The sequence below is a fragment of the Salmo salar genome, chromosome ssa02 (genome assembly GCF_905237065.1).
Source record: "Salmo salar chromosome ssa02, Ssal_v3.1, whole genome shotgun sequence".
Lineage (NCBI taxonomy): Eukaryota > Metazoa > Chordata > Actinopteri > Salmoniformes > Salmonidae > Salmo > Salmo salar.
In genome coordinates, this window is record NC_059443.1 from 93,872,999 (window position 1) to 93,886,447 (window position 13,449).

At 38.8% G+C, this 13,449-nt stretch overlaps 7 non-coding genes across 7 annotated transcripts; all 7 read left to right on the forward strand.

Moving 5' to 3' along the window:
• Window positions 1–483: 483 nt before the first annotated feature.
• On the forward strand, window positions 484–556 carry trnam-cau (transfer RNA methionine (anticodon CAU)). The gene has a single exon. It is a non-coding gene; the product is annotated as a tRNA-Met (tRNA).
• Window positions 557–1,191: 635 nt separating this feature from the next.
• trnar-ccu (transfer RNA arginine (anticodon CCU)) lies at window positions 1,192–1,264 on the forward strand. The gene has a single exon. It is a non-coding gene; the product is annotated as a tRNA-Arg (tRNA).
• Window positions 1,265–8,010: 6,746 nt separating this feature from the next.
• Window positions 8,011–8,083, forward strand: trnam-cau (transfer RNA methionine (anticodon CAU)). The gene has a single exon. It is a non-coding gene; the product is annotated as a tRNA-Met (tRNA).
• Window positions 8,084–9,034: 951 nt separating this feature from the next.
• Window positions 9,035–9,107, forward strand: trnam-cau (transfer RNA methionine (anticodon CAU)). The gene has a single exon. It is a non-coding gene; the product is annotated as a tRNA-Met (tRNA).
• Window positions 9,108–10,398: 1,291 nt separating this feature from the next.
• Window positions 10,399–10,471, forward strand: trnam-cau (transfer RNA methionine (anticodon CAU)). Its single transcript has one exon. It is a non-coding gene; the product is annotated as a tRNA-Met (tRNA).
• Window positions 10,472–11,422: 951 nt separating this feature from the next.
• On the forward strand, window positions 11,423–11,495 carry trnam-cau (transfer RNA methionine (anticodon CAU)). Its single transcript has one exon. It is a non-coding gene; the product is annotated as a tRNA-Met (tRNA).
• Window positions 11,496–12,445: 950 nt separating this feature from the next.
• Window positions 12,446–12,518, forward strand: trnam-cau (transfer RNA methionine (anticodon CAU)). Its single transcript has one exon. It is a non-coding gene; the product is annotated as a tRNA-Met (tRNA).
• The last annotated feature ends 931 nt before the right edge of the window (window positions 12,519–13,449 follow it).

Here is a 13,449-nt window from a genome sequence, read left to right on the forward strand (position 1 = left end):
TTTTTACATTAGAATGAAATCATTGTTTATTTCTCAGGTGTTGTGGTTTTTCAGACCATACATTTTGGCACGGCGCTTACAACGTCACTGTCAAAATCTGAAGGTCGGTATAGATATTTTTTCTTACACTCAATGATTTCATGTGCCTCGTTGGTGCAGCAGGCAGTGCGTCAGTCTCATAATCTGAAAGTCGTGTGTTCGATCCTCACACAGGTCAGCAAAGCTTATAAAAAGACTGTTGTCTGATGGTGAAAATTCATTCTCAGTGGTTTTGGACTTTCAGACAATACATACTTTTGTCACGGTGGAAACCACATCTTAAGGTCGATATCAAATTGTTTTACTTTAGAATGAAATCATTTTTTTTTTCTCAGGTGTTGTGGTTTTTCAGACCATACATTTTGGCACGGTGCTTACAACATCACTGTCAAAAAGTGAAAGTCGGTATCGATAATTTTTTCTTTCGATTTGTTGATTAAATGTGCCTCGTTAGCGCAGTAGGTAGTGCGTCAGTCTCATAATCTGAAGGTCGTGAGTTCGATCCTCACACGGGGCAGCAAAGCTTTTAAAAAGACAGTGTTGTCTGAAGATGAAGTGAAAATTAATTCTCAGTGGTTTTAGACTTTCAGACAATACATACTTTTGTCACGGTGGATACCACATCTTAAGGTCCATATCTATATTTTTTACTTTAGAATGAAATCATTGTTTTTTTCTCAGGTGATGTGGACTTTCAGACCATACATTTTGGCACGGTGCTTACAACGTCTCTGTCAAAATCTGAAGGTCGTTATCGATATTTTTTCTTTACGCTTAATGTTTGAAAGTGCCTCGTTGCTGCAGCAGGCAGCGCGTCAGTCTCATAATCTGAAGATCGTGAGTTCGATCCTCACACGGGGCAGCAAAGCTTTTAAAAAGACAGTGTTTTCTGAAGATGAAGTGAAAATTAATTCTCAGTGGTATTGGACGTTCAGACGATACATACTTTTGTCACGGTGCTTACAACGTCACTGTCAAAATCTGAAGGTCGGTATCGATATCTATATTTTTTACTTTAGAATGAAATCATTGTTTATTTCTCAGGTGTTGTGGTTTTTCAGACCATACATTTTGGCACGGTGCTTACAACGTCACTGTCAAAAAGTGAAAGTCGTTATCGATATTTTTTCTTTCGATTTGTTGATGAACTGTGCCTAGTTAGCGCAGTAGGTAGCGCGTCAGTATCCTAATCTGAAGGTCGTGAGTTCGATCCTCACACGGGGCAGCAAAGCTTTTAAAAAGACAGTGTTTTCTGAAGATGAAGTGAAAATTAATTCTCAGTGGTATTGGACGTTCAGACGATACATACTTTTGTCACGGTGCTTACAACGTCACTGTCAAAATCTGAAGGTCGGTATCGATATCTATATTTTTTACTTTAGAATGAAATCATTGTTTATTTCTCAGGTGTTGTGGTTTTTCAGACCATACATTTTGGCACGGCGCTTACAACGTCACTGTCAAAATCTGAAGGTCGGTATAGATATTTTTTCTTACACTCAATGATTTGATGTGCCTCGTTGGTGCAGCAGGCAGTGCGTCAGTCTGAAAGTCGTGTGTTCGATCCTCACACGGGTCAGCAAAGCTTATAAAAAGACTGTTGTCTGATGGTGAAAATTAATTCTCAGTGGTTTTGGACTTTCAGACAATACATACTTTTGTCACGGTGGAAACCACATCTTAAGGTCGATATCAAATTGTTTTACTTTAGAATGAAATCATTTTTTTTTTCTCAGGTGTTGTGGTTTTTCAGACCTTACATTTTGGCACGGTGCTTACAACATCACTGTCAAAAAGTGAAAGTCGGTATCGATAATTTTTTTTCCCGATTTGTTGATCAAATGTGCCTCGTTACCGCAGTAGGTAGCGCGTCAGTCTCATAATCTGAAGGTCGTGAGTTCGATCCTCACATGGGGCAGCAAAGCTTTTAAAAAGACAGTGTTGTCTGAAGATGAAGTGAAAAATAATTCTCAGTGGTTTTGGACTTTCAGACAATACATACTTTTGTAACAGTGGATACCACATCTTAAGGTCGATATCTATATTTTTTACTTTAGAATGAAATCATAGTTTTTTTCTCAGGTGATGTGGACTTTCAGACCATACATTTTGGCACGGTGCTTACAACGTCTCTGTCAAACTCTGAAGGTCGTTATCGATATTTTTTCTTTACGCTTAATGTTTAAAAGTGCCTCGTTGGCGCAGCACGCAGCGCGTCAGTCTCATAATCTGAAGGTCGTGAGTTCGACCCTCACACGGGGCAGCAAAGCTTTTAAAAGACAGTGTTTTCTGAAGATGAAGTGAAAATTAATTCTCAGTGGTATTGGACGTTCAGACGATACCTACTTTTGTCACGGTGCTTACAACGTCACTGTCAAAATCTGAAGGTTGGTATCGATATCTATATTTTTACTTTAGAATGAAATCATTATGTTTTTCTTAGGTGTTGTGGACTTTCAGACCATACATTTTGGCACGGTGCTTACAACGTCACTGTCAAAATCTGAAGTTCGGTATAGATATTTTTTCTTACACTTAATGATTAAATTTGCCTCGTTGGCGCAGCAGGCAGCGCGTCAGTCTCATAATCTGAAGGTCGTGTGTTCGATCCTCACACAGGGCAGCAAAGCTTATAAAAAGACTGTTCTCTGATGGTGAAAATTAATTCTCAGTGGTATTGGACATTCAGACGATACATACTATTGTCACTATGCTTACAACGTCACTGTAAAATTTCTGAAGGTCGGTATCGATATCTATATTTTTTACTTTAGAATGAAATCATTGTTTTTTTCTCAGGTGTTGTGGTTTTTCAGACCATACATTTTGGCACGGTGCTTACAACGTCACTGTCAAAAAGTGAAGGTCGGTATCGATAATTTTTCTTTCGATTTGTTGATTAAATGTGCCTCGTTAGCGCAGTAGGTAGCGCGTCAGTCTCATAATCTGAAGGTCGTCAGTTCGATCCTCACACGGGGCAGCAAAGCTTTTAAAAAGACAGTGTTGTCTGAAAATGAAGTGAAAATTAATTCTCAATGGTTTTGGACTTTCAGACAATACATACTTTTGTCACGGTGGATGCCACATCTTAAGGTCGATATCTATATTTTTTACTTTAGAATGAAATCATTGTTTTTTTGTCAGGTGATGTGGACTTTCAGACCATACATTTTGGCACAGTGCTTACAACGTCTCTGTCAAAATCTGAAGGTCGTTATCGATATTTTTTCTTTACGCTTAATGTTTAAAAATGCCTTGTTGGCGCAGCAGGCAGCGCGTTAGTCTCATAATCTGAAGGTCGTGAGTTCGATCCTCACACGGGGCAGCTAAGCTTTTAAAAAGACAGTGTTTTCTGAAGATGAAGTGAAAATTAATTCTCAGTGGTATTGGACGTTCAGACGATACATACTTTTGTCACGGTGCTTACAACGTCACTGTCAAAATCTGAAGGTCGGTATCGATATCTATATTTGTTACTTTAGAATGAAATCATTGTTTTTTTCTTAGGTGTTGTGGACTTTCAGACCATACATTTTGGCACGGTGCTTAGAACGTCACTGTCAAAATCTGAAGGTCGGTATCGATATTTTTTCTTACACTTAATGATTTAGTGTGCCTCGTTGGTGCAGCAGGCAGCGCGTCAGTCTCATAATCTGGAGGTCGTGCGTTCGATCCTCTCACGGGGCAGCAAAGCTTATAAAAAGACTGTTGTCTGAAGGTGAAAATTCATTCTCAGTGGTTTTGTACTTTCAGACAATACATACTATTGTCACGATGGAAACCACATCTTAAGGTCGATATCAAATTGTTTTACTTTAGAATGAAATCATTGTTTTTTTCTCAGGTGTTGTGGTTTTTCAGACCATACATTTTGGCAGGGTGCTTACAACATCACTGTCAAAAAGTGAAAGTCGGTATCAATAATTTTTTCTTTCGATTTGTTGATTAAATGTGCCTCGTTAGCGCAGTAGGTAGTGCGTCAGTCTCATAATCTGAATGTCGTGAGTTCGATCCTCACACGGGGCAGCAAAGCTTTTAAAAAGACAGTGTTGTCTGAAGATGAAGTGAAAATTAATTCTCATTGGTTTTGGACTTTCAGACAATACATACTTTTGTCACGGTGGATACCACATCTTAAGGTCGATATCTATATTTTTTACTTTAGAATGAAATCATTGTTTTTTTCTCAGGTGATGTGGACTTTCAGACCATACATTTTGGCACGGTGCTTACAACGTCTCTGTCAAAATCTGAAGGTCGTTATCGATATTTTTTCTTTACGCTTAATGTTTGAAAGTGCCTCGTTGGTGCAGCAGGCAGCGCGTCAGTCTCATAATCTGAAGATCGTGAGTTCGATCCTCACACGGGGCAGCCAAGCTTTTTAAAGACAGTGTTTTCTGAAGATGAAGTGAAAATTAATTTTCAGTGGTATTGGACGTTCAGACGATACATACTTTTGTCACGGTGCTCACAACATCACTGTCAAAATCTGAAGGTTGGTATCGATATCTATATTTTTTACTTTAGAATGAAATCATTGTTTTTTTCTTAGGTGTTGTGGACTTTCAGACCATACATTTTGGCACGGTGCTTACAACATCACTGTCAAAAAGTGAAGTTCGGTATCGATCATTTTTTCTTTCGATTTGTTGATGAACTGTGCCTACTTAGCGCAGTAGTTAGCGCGTCAGTATCCTAATCTGAAGGTCCTGAGTTCGATCCTCACACGGGGCAGCAAAGCTTTTAAAAAGACAGTGTTGTCTGAAGATGAAGTGAAAATTAATTCTCAATGGTTTTGGACTTTCAGACAATACTTACTTTTGTCACGGTGGATGCCACATCTTAAGGTCGATATCTATATTTTTTACTTTAGAATGAAATCATTGTTTTTTTCTCAGGTGATGTGGACTTTCAGACCATACATTTTGGCACGGTGCTTACAACGTCTCTGTCAAAATCTGAAGGTCGTTATCGATATTTTTTCTTTACGCTTAATGTTTAAAAATGCCTTGTTGGCGCAGCAGGCAGCGCGTCAGTCTCATAATCTGAAGGTCGTGAGTTCGATCCTCACACGGGGCAGCTAAGCTTTTAAAAAGACAGTGTTTTCTGAAGATGAAGTGAAAATTAATTCTCAGTGGTATTGGACGTTCAGACGATACATACTTTTGTCACGGTGCTTACAACGTCACTGTCAAAATCTGAAGGTCGGTATCGATATTTTTTCTTACACTAAATGATTTAGTGTGCCTCGTTGGTGCAGCAGGCAGCGCGTCAGTCTCATAATCTGGAGGTCGTGCGTTCGATCCTCACACGGGGCAGCAAAGCTTATAAAAAGACTGTTGTCTGAAGGTGAAAATTCATTCTCAGTGGTTTTGTACTTTCAGACAATACATACTATTGTCACGATGGAAACCACATCTTAAGGTCGATATCAAATTGTTTTACTTTAGAATGAAATCATTGTTTTTTTCTCAGGTGTTGTGGTTTTTCAGACCATACATTTTGGCACGGTGCTTACAACATCATTGTCAAAAACTGAAAGTCGGTATCGATAATTTTTCTTTCGATTTGTTGATTAAGTGTGCCTCGTTGGTGCAGTAGGTAGCGCGTCAGTCTCATAAATCTGAAGGTCGTGAGTTCGATCCTCACACGGGGCAGCAAAGCTTTTAAAAAGACAGTGTTGTCTGAAGATGAAGTGAAAATTAATTCTCAGTGGTTTTGGACTTTCAGACAATACATACTTTTGTCACGGTGGAAACCACATCTTAAGGTCGATATCCAATTGTTTTACTTTAGAATGAAATCATTGTTTTTTTCACAGGTGTTGTGGTTTTTCAGACCATACATTTTGACACGGTGCTTACAAGGTCACTGTCAAAATCTGAAGGTCGGTATCGATATTTTTTCTTACACTAAATGATTTAATGTGCCTCGTTGGTGCAGCAGGCAGCTCGTCAGTCTCATAATCTGAAGGTCGTGAGTTCCATCCTCACAAGGGGCAGCAAAGCTTATAAAAAGACTGTTGTCTGGTGGTGAAAATTAATTCTCAGCGGTTTTGGACTTTCAGACAATACATACTTTTGTCACGGTGGAAACCACATCTTAAGGTCGATATCCAATTGTTTTACTTTAGAATGAAATCATTGTTTTTTTCTTAGGTGTTGTGGACTTTCAGACCATACATTTTGGCACGGTGCTTAGAACGTCACTGTCAAAATCTGAAGGTCGGTATCGATATTTTTTCTTACACTTAATGATTTAGTGTGCCTCGTTGGTGCAGCAGGCAGCGCGTCAGTCTCATAATCTGGAGGTCGTGCGTTCGATCCTCACACGGGGCAGCAAAGCTTATAAAAAGACTGTTGTCTGAAGGTGAAAATTCATTCTCAGTGGTTTTGTACTTTCAGACAATACATACTATTGTCACGATGGAAACCACATCTTAAGGTCGATATCAAATTGTTTTACTTTAGAATGAAATCATTGTTTTTTTCTCAGGTGTTGTGGTTTTTCAGACCATACATTTTGGCACGGTGCTTACAACATCACTGTCAAAAAGTGAAAGTCGGTATCGATAATTTTTTCTTTCGATTTGTTGATTAAATGTGCCTCGTTAGCGCAGTAGGTAGTGCGTCAGTCTCATAAATCTGAAGGTCGTGAGTTCGATCCTCACACGGGGCAGCAAAGCTTTTAAAAAGACAGTGTTGTCTGAAGATGAAGTGAAAATTAATTCTCAGTGGTTTTGGACTTTCAGACAATACATACTTTTGTCACGGTGGAAACCACATCTTAAGGTCGATATCCAATTGTTTTACTTTAGAATGAAATCATTGTTTTTTTCTCAGGTGTTGTGGTTTTTCAGACCATACATTTTGACACGGTGCTTACAAGGTCACTGTCAAAATCTGAAGGTCGGTATCGATATTTTTTCTTACACTAAATGATTTAATGTGCCTCGTTGGTGCAGCAGGCAGCTCGTCAGTCTCATAATCTGAAGGTCGTGAGTTCCATCCTCACAAGGGCCAGCAAAGCTTATAAAAAGACTGTTGTCTGGTGGTGAAAATTAATTGTCAGCGGTTTTGGACTTTCAGACAATACATACTTTTGTCACGGTGGAAACCACATCTTAAGGTCCATATCAAATTGTTTTACTTTAGAATGAAATCATTGTTTTTTTCTCAGGTGTTGTGGACTTTCAGACCATACATTTTGGCACGGTGCTTACAACGTCACTGTCAAAATCTGAAGGTCGGTATTGATATTTTTTCTTACACTTAATGATTTAATGTGCCTCGTTTCTGCAGCAGGCAGCGCGTCAGTCTCATAATCTGGAGGTCGTGAGTTCGATCCTCACACGGGGCAGCAAACCTTATAAAAAGACTGTTCTCTGAAGGTGAAAATTAATTCTCAGTTGTTTTGGACTTTCAGACAATACATACTTTTGTCACGGTGGAAACCACATCTTAAGGTCGATATCAAATTGTTTTACTTTAGAATGAAATCATAGTTTTTTTCTCAGGTGTTGTGGTTTTTCAGACCACACATTTTGACACGGTGCTTAAAACGTCACTGTCAAAAATTGAAGGTCGGTATCGATAATTTTTTCTTTCGATTTGTGGATTAAATGTGCCTCGTTACCGCAGTAGGTAGCGCGTCAGTCTCATAATCTGAAGTTCGTGAGTTCGATCTTCAAACGGGGCAGCAAAGCTTTTAAAAAGACAGTGTTGTCTGAAGATGAAGTGAAAATTAATTCTCAGTGGTTTTGGACTTTCAGACAATACATACTTTTGTCACGGTGGATACCACATCTTAAGGTCGATATCAATATTTTTTACTTTAGAATGAAATCATAGTTTTTTTCTCAGGTGTTGTGGTTTTTCAGACCATACATTTTGGCACGGTGCTTACAACGTCACTGTCAAAAAGTGAAGGTCGGTATCGATAATATCTTCTTTCGATTTGTTGATGAACTGTGCCTCGTTAGCGCAGTAGGTAGCGCGTCAGTCTCATAATCTGAAGGTCGTGAGTTCGATCCTCACACGGGGCAGCAAAGCTTTTAAAAAGACAGTGTTGTCTGAAGATGAAGTGAAAATGAATTCTCAGTGGTTTTGGACTTTCAGACAATACATACTTTTGTCACAGTGGATACCACGTCTTAAGGTCGATATCTATATTTTTTACTTTAGAATGAAATCAGAGTTTTTTTCTCAGGTGTTGTGGACTTTCAGACCATACATTTTGGCCCGGTGCTTACAACGTCTGTCAAAATCTGAAGGTAGGTATCAATATTTTTCTTTACGCTTAATGTTTAAATGTGCATCGTTGGCGCAGCAGGCAGCGCGTCAGTCTCATAATCTGAAGGTCGTGAGTTTGATCCTCACACGGGGCAGCAAAGACTTTAAAAAGACAGTGTTGTCTGAAGATGAAGTGAAATTTAATTTTCAGTGGTTTTGGACTTTCAGACAATACATACTTTTGTCACGGTGGAAACCACATCTTATGGTCGATATCAAATTGTTTTACTTTAGAATGAAATCATTTTTTTTCTCAGGTGTTGTGGTTTTTCAGACCATACATTTTGGCACGGTACTTACAACGTCACTGTCAAAATCTGAAGGTCGGTATAGATATTTTTTCTTACACTTAATGATTTGATGTGCCTCGTTGGTGCAGCAGGCAGTGAGTCAGTCTCATAATCTGATAGTCGTGTGTTCGATCCTCACACGGGGCAGCAAAGCTTATAAAAATACTGTTCTCTGATGAAGTGAAAATTAATTCTCAGTTGTTTTGGACTTTCAGACAATACATACTTTTGTCACAGTGGATACCACATCTTAAGGTCGATATCTATATTTTTTACTTTAGAATGAAATCATATTTTTTTTCTCAGGTGATGTGGACTTTCAGACCATACATTTTGGCACGGTGCTTACAACGTCACTGTCAAAATCTGAAGGTCGTTATCGATATTTTTTCTTTACGCTTAATGTTTAGAAGTGCCTCGTTGGCGCAGCAGGCAGCGCGTCAGTCTCATAATCTGAAGGTCGTGAGTTCGATCCTCACACGGGGCAGCAAAGCTTTTAAAAAGACAGTGTTGTCTGAAGATGAAGTGAAAATTAATTCTCAGTGGTTTTGGACTTTCAGACAATACATACTTTTGTCACGGTGGAAACCACATCTTAAGGTCGATATCCAATTGTTTTACTTTAGAATGAAATCATTGTTTTTTCTCAGGTGTTGTGGTTTTTCAGACCATACATTTTGACACGGTGCTTACAAGGTCACTGTCAAAATCTGAAGGTCGGTATCGATATTTTTTCTTACACTAAATGATTTAATGTGCCTCGTTGGTGCAGCAGGCAGCTCGTCAGTCTCATAATCTGAAGGTCGTGAGTTCCATCCTCACAAGGGCCAGCAAAGCTTATAAAAAGACTGTTGTCTGGTGGTGAAAATTAATTGTCAGCGGTTTTGGACTTTCAGACAATACATACTTTTGTCACGGTGGAAACCACATCTTAAGGTCCATATCAAATTGTTTTACTTTAGAATGAAATCATTGTTTTTTTCTCAGGTGTTGTGGACTTTCAGACCATACATTTTGGCACGGTGCTTACAACATCACTGTCAAAATCTGAAGGTCGGTATTGATATTTTTTCTTACACTTAATGATTTAATGTGCCTCGTTTCTGCAGCAGGCAGCGCGTCAGTCTCATAATCTGGAGGTCGTGAGTTCGATCCTCACACGGGGCAGCAAACCTTATAAAAAGACTGTTGTCTGAAGGTGAAAATTAATTCTCAGTTGTTTTGGACTTTCAGACAATACATACTTTTGTCACGGTGGAAACCACATCTTAAGGTCGATATCAAATTGTTTTACTTTAGAATGAAATCATAGTTTTTTTCTCAGGTGTTGTGGTTTTTCAGACCACACATTTTGACACGGTGCTTAAAACGTCACTGTCAAAAATTGAAGGTCGGTATCGATAATTTTTTCTTTCGATTTGTGGATTAAATGTGCCTCGTTACCGCAGTAGGTAGCGCGTCAGTCTCATAATCTGAAGTTCGTGAGTTCGATCTTCAAACGGGGCAGCAAAGCTTTTAAAAGACAGTGTTGTCTGAAGATGAAGTGAAAATTAATTCTCAGTGGTTTTGGACTTTCAGACAATACATACTTTTGTCACGGTGGATACCACATCTTAAGGTCGATATCAATATTTTTTACTTTAGAATGAAATCATAGTTTTTTTCTCAGGTGTTGTGGTTTTTCAGACCATACATTTTGGCACGGTGCTTACAACGTCACTGTCAAAAAGTGAAGGTCGGTATCGATAATATCTTCTTTCGATTTGTTGATGAACTGTGCCTCGTTAGCGCAGTAGGTAGCGCGTCAGTCTCATAATCTGAAGGTCGTGAGTTCGATCCTCACACGGGGCAGCAAAGCTTTTAAAAAGACAGTGTTGTCTGAAGATGAAGTGAAAATGAATTCTCAGTGGTTTTGGACTTTCAGACAATACATACTTTTGTCACAGTGGATACCACGTCTTAAGGTCGATATCTATATTTTTACTTTAGAATGAAATCAGAGTTTTTTTCTCAGGTGTTGTGGACTTTCAGACCATACATTTTGGCCCGGTGCTTACAACGTCTGTCAAAATCTGAAGGTAGGTATCAATATTTTTTCTTTACGCTTAATGTTTAAATTTGCATCGTTGGCGCAGCAGGCAGCGCGTCAGTCTCATAATCTGAAGGTCGTGAGTTTGATCCTCACACGGGGCAGCAAAGACTTTAAAAAGACAGTGTTGTCTGAAGATGAAGTGAAATTTAATTTTCAGTGGTTTTGGACTTTCAGACAATACATACTTTTGTCACGGTGGAAACCACATCTTATGGTCGATATCAAATTGTTTTACTTTAGAATGAAATCATTTTTTTTCTCAGGTGTTGTGGTTTTTCAGACCATACATTTTGGCACGGTACTTACAACGTCACTGTCAAAATCTGAAGGTCGGTATAGATATTTTTTCTTACACTTAATGATTTGATGTGCCTCGTTGGTGCAGCAGGCAGTGCGTCAGTCTCATAATCTGATAGTCGTGTGTTCGATCCTCACACGGGGCAGCAAAGCTTATAAAAATACTGTTCTCTGATGAAGTGAAAATTAATTCTCAGTTGTTTTGGACTTTCAGACAATACATACTTTTGTCACAGTGGATACCACATCTTAAGGTCGATATCTATATTTTTTACTTTAGAATGAAATCATATTTTTTTTCTCAGGTGATGTGGACTTTCAGACCATACATTTTGGCACGGTGCTTACAACGTCACTGTCAAAATCTGAAGGTCGTTATCGATATTTTTTCTTTACGCTTAATGTTTAGAAGTGCCTCGTTGGCGCAGCAGGCAGCGCATCAGTCTCATAATCTGAAGGTCGTGAGTTCGATCCTCACACGGGGCAGCAAAGCTTATAAAAAGACAGTGTTGTCTGAAGATGAAGTGAAAATGAATTCTCAGTGGTTTTGGACTTTCAGACAATACATACTTTTGTCACAGTGGATACCACGTCTTAAGGTCGATATCTATATTTTTTACTTTAGAATGAAATCAGAGTTTTTTCTCAGGTGTTGTGGACTTTCAGACCATACATTTTGGCCCGGTGCTTACAACGTCTGTCAAAATCTGAAGGTAGGTATCAATATTTTTCTTTACGCTTAATGTTTAAATGTGCATCGTTGGCGCAGCAGGCAGCGCGTCAGTCTCATAATCTGAAGGTCGTGAGTTTGATCCTCACACGGGGCAGCAAAGACTTTAAAAAGACAGTGTTGTCTGAAGATGAAGTGAAATTTAATTTTCAGTGGTTTTGGACTTTCAGACAATACATACTTTTGTCACGGTGGAAACCACATCTTATGGTCGATATCAAATTGTTTTACTTTAGAATGAAATCATTTTTTTTCTCAGGTGTTGTGGTTTTTCAGACCATACATTTTGGCACGGTACTTACAACGTCACTGTCAAAATCTGAAGGTCGGTATAGATATTTTTTCTTACACTTAATGATTTGATGTGCCTCGTTGGTGCAGCAGGCAGTGAGTCAGTCTCATAATCTGATAGTCGTGTGTTCGATCCTCACACGGGGCAGCAAAGCTTATAAAAATACTGTTCTCTGATGAAGTGAAAATTAATTCTCAGTTGTTTTGGACTTTCAGACAATACATACTTTTGTCACAGTGGATACCACATCTTAAGGTCGATATCTATATTTTTTACTTTAGAATGAAATCATATTTTTTTTCTCAGGTGATGTGGACTTTCAGACCATACATTTTGGCACGGTGCTTACAACGTCACTGTCAAAATCTGAAGGTCGTTATCGATATTTTTTCTTTACGCTTAATGTTTAGAAGTGCCTCGTTGGCGCAGCAGGCAGCGCGTCAGTCTCATAATCTGAAGGTCGTGAGTTCGATCCTCACACGGGGCAGCAAAGCTTTTAAAAAGACAGTGTTGTCTGAAGATGAAGTGAAAATTAATTCTCAGTGGTTTTGGACTTTCAGACAATACATACTTTTGTCACGGTGGAAACCACATCTTAAGGTCGATATCCAATTGTTTTACTTTAGAATGAAATCATTGTTTTTTTCTCAGGTGTTGTGGTTTTTCAGACCATACATTTTGACACGGTGCTTACAAGGTCACTGTCAAAATCTGAAGGTCGGTATCGATATTTTTTCTTACACTAAATGATTTAATGTGCCTCGTTGGTGCAGCAGGCAGCTCGTCAGTCTCATAATCTGAAGGTCGTGAGTTCCATCCTCACAAGGGCCAGCAAAGCTTATAAAAAGACTGTTGTCTGGTGGTGAAAATTAATTGTCAGCGGTTTTGGACTTTCAGACAATACATACTTTTGTCACGGTGGAAACCACATCTTAAGGTCCATATCAAATTGTTTTACTTTAGAATGAAATCATTGTTTTTTTCTCAGGTGTTGTGGACTTTCAGACCATACATTTTGGCACGGTGCTTACAACATCACTGTCAAAATCTGAAGGTCGGTATTGATATTTTTCTTACACTTAATGATTTAATGTGCCTCGTTTCTGCAGCAGGCAGCGCGTCAGTCTCATAATCTGGAGGTCGTGAGTTCGATCCTCACACGGGGCAGCAAACCTTATAAAAAGACTGTTGTCTGAAGGTGAAAATTAATTCTCAGTTGTTTTGGACTTTCAGACAATACATACTTTTGTCACGGTGGAAACCACATCTTAAGGTCGATATCAAATTGTTTTACTTTAGAATGAAATCATAGTTTTTTTCTCAGGTGTTGTGGTTTTTCAGACCACACATTTTGACACGGTGCTTAAAACGTCACTGTCAAAAATTGAAGGTCGGTATCGATAATTTTTCTTTCGATT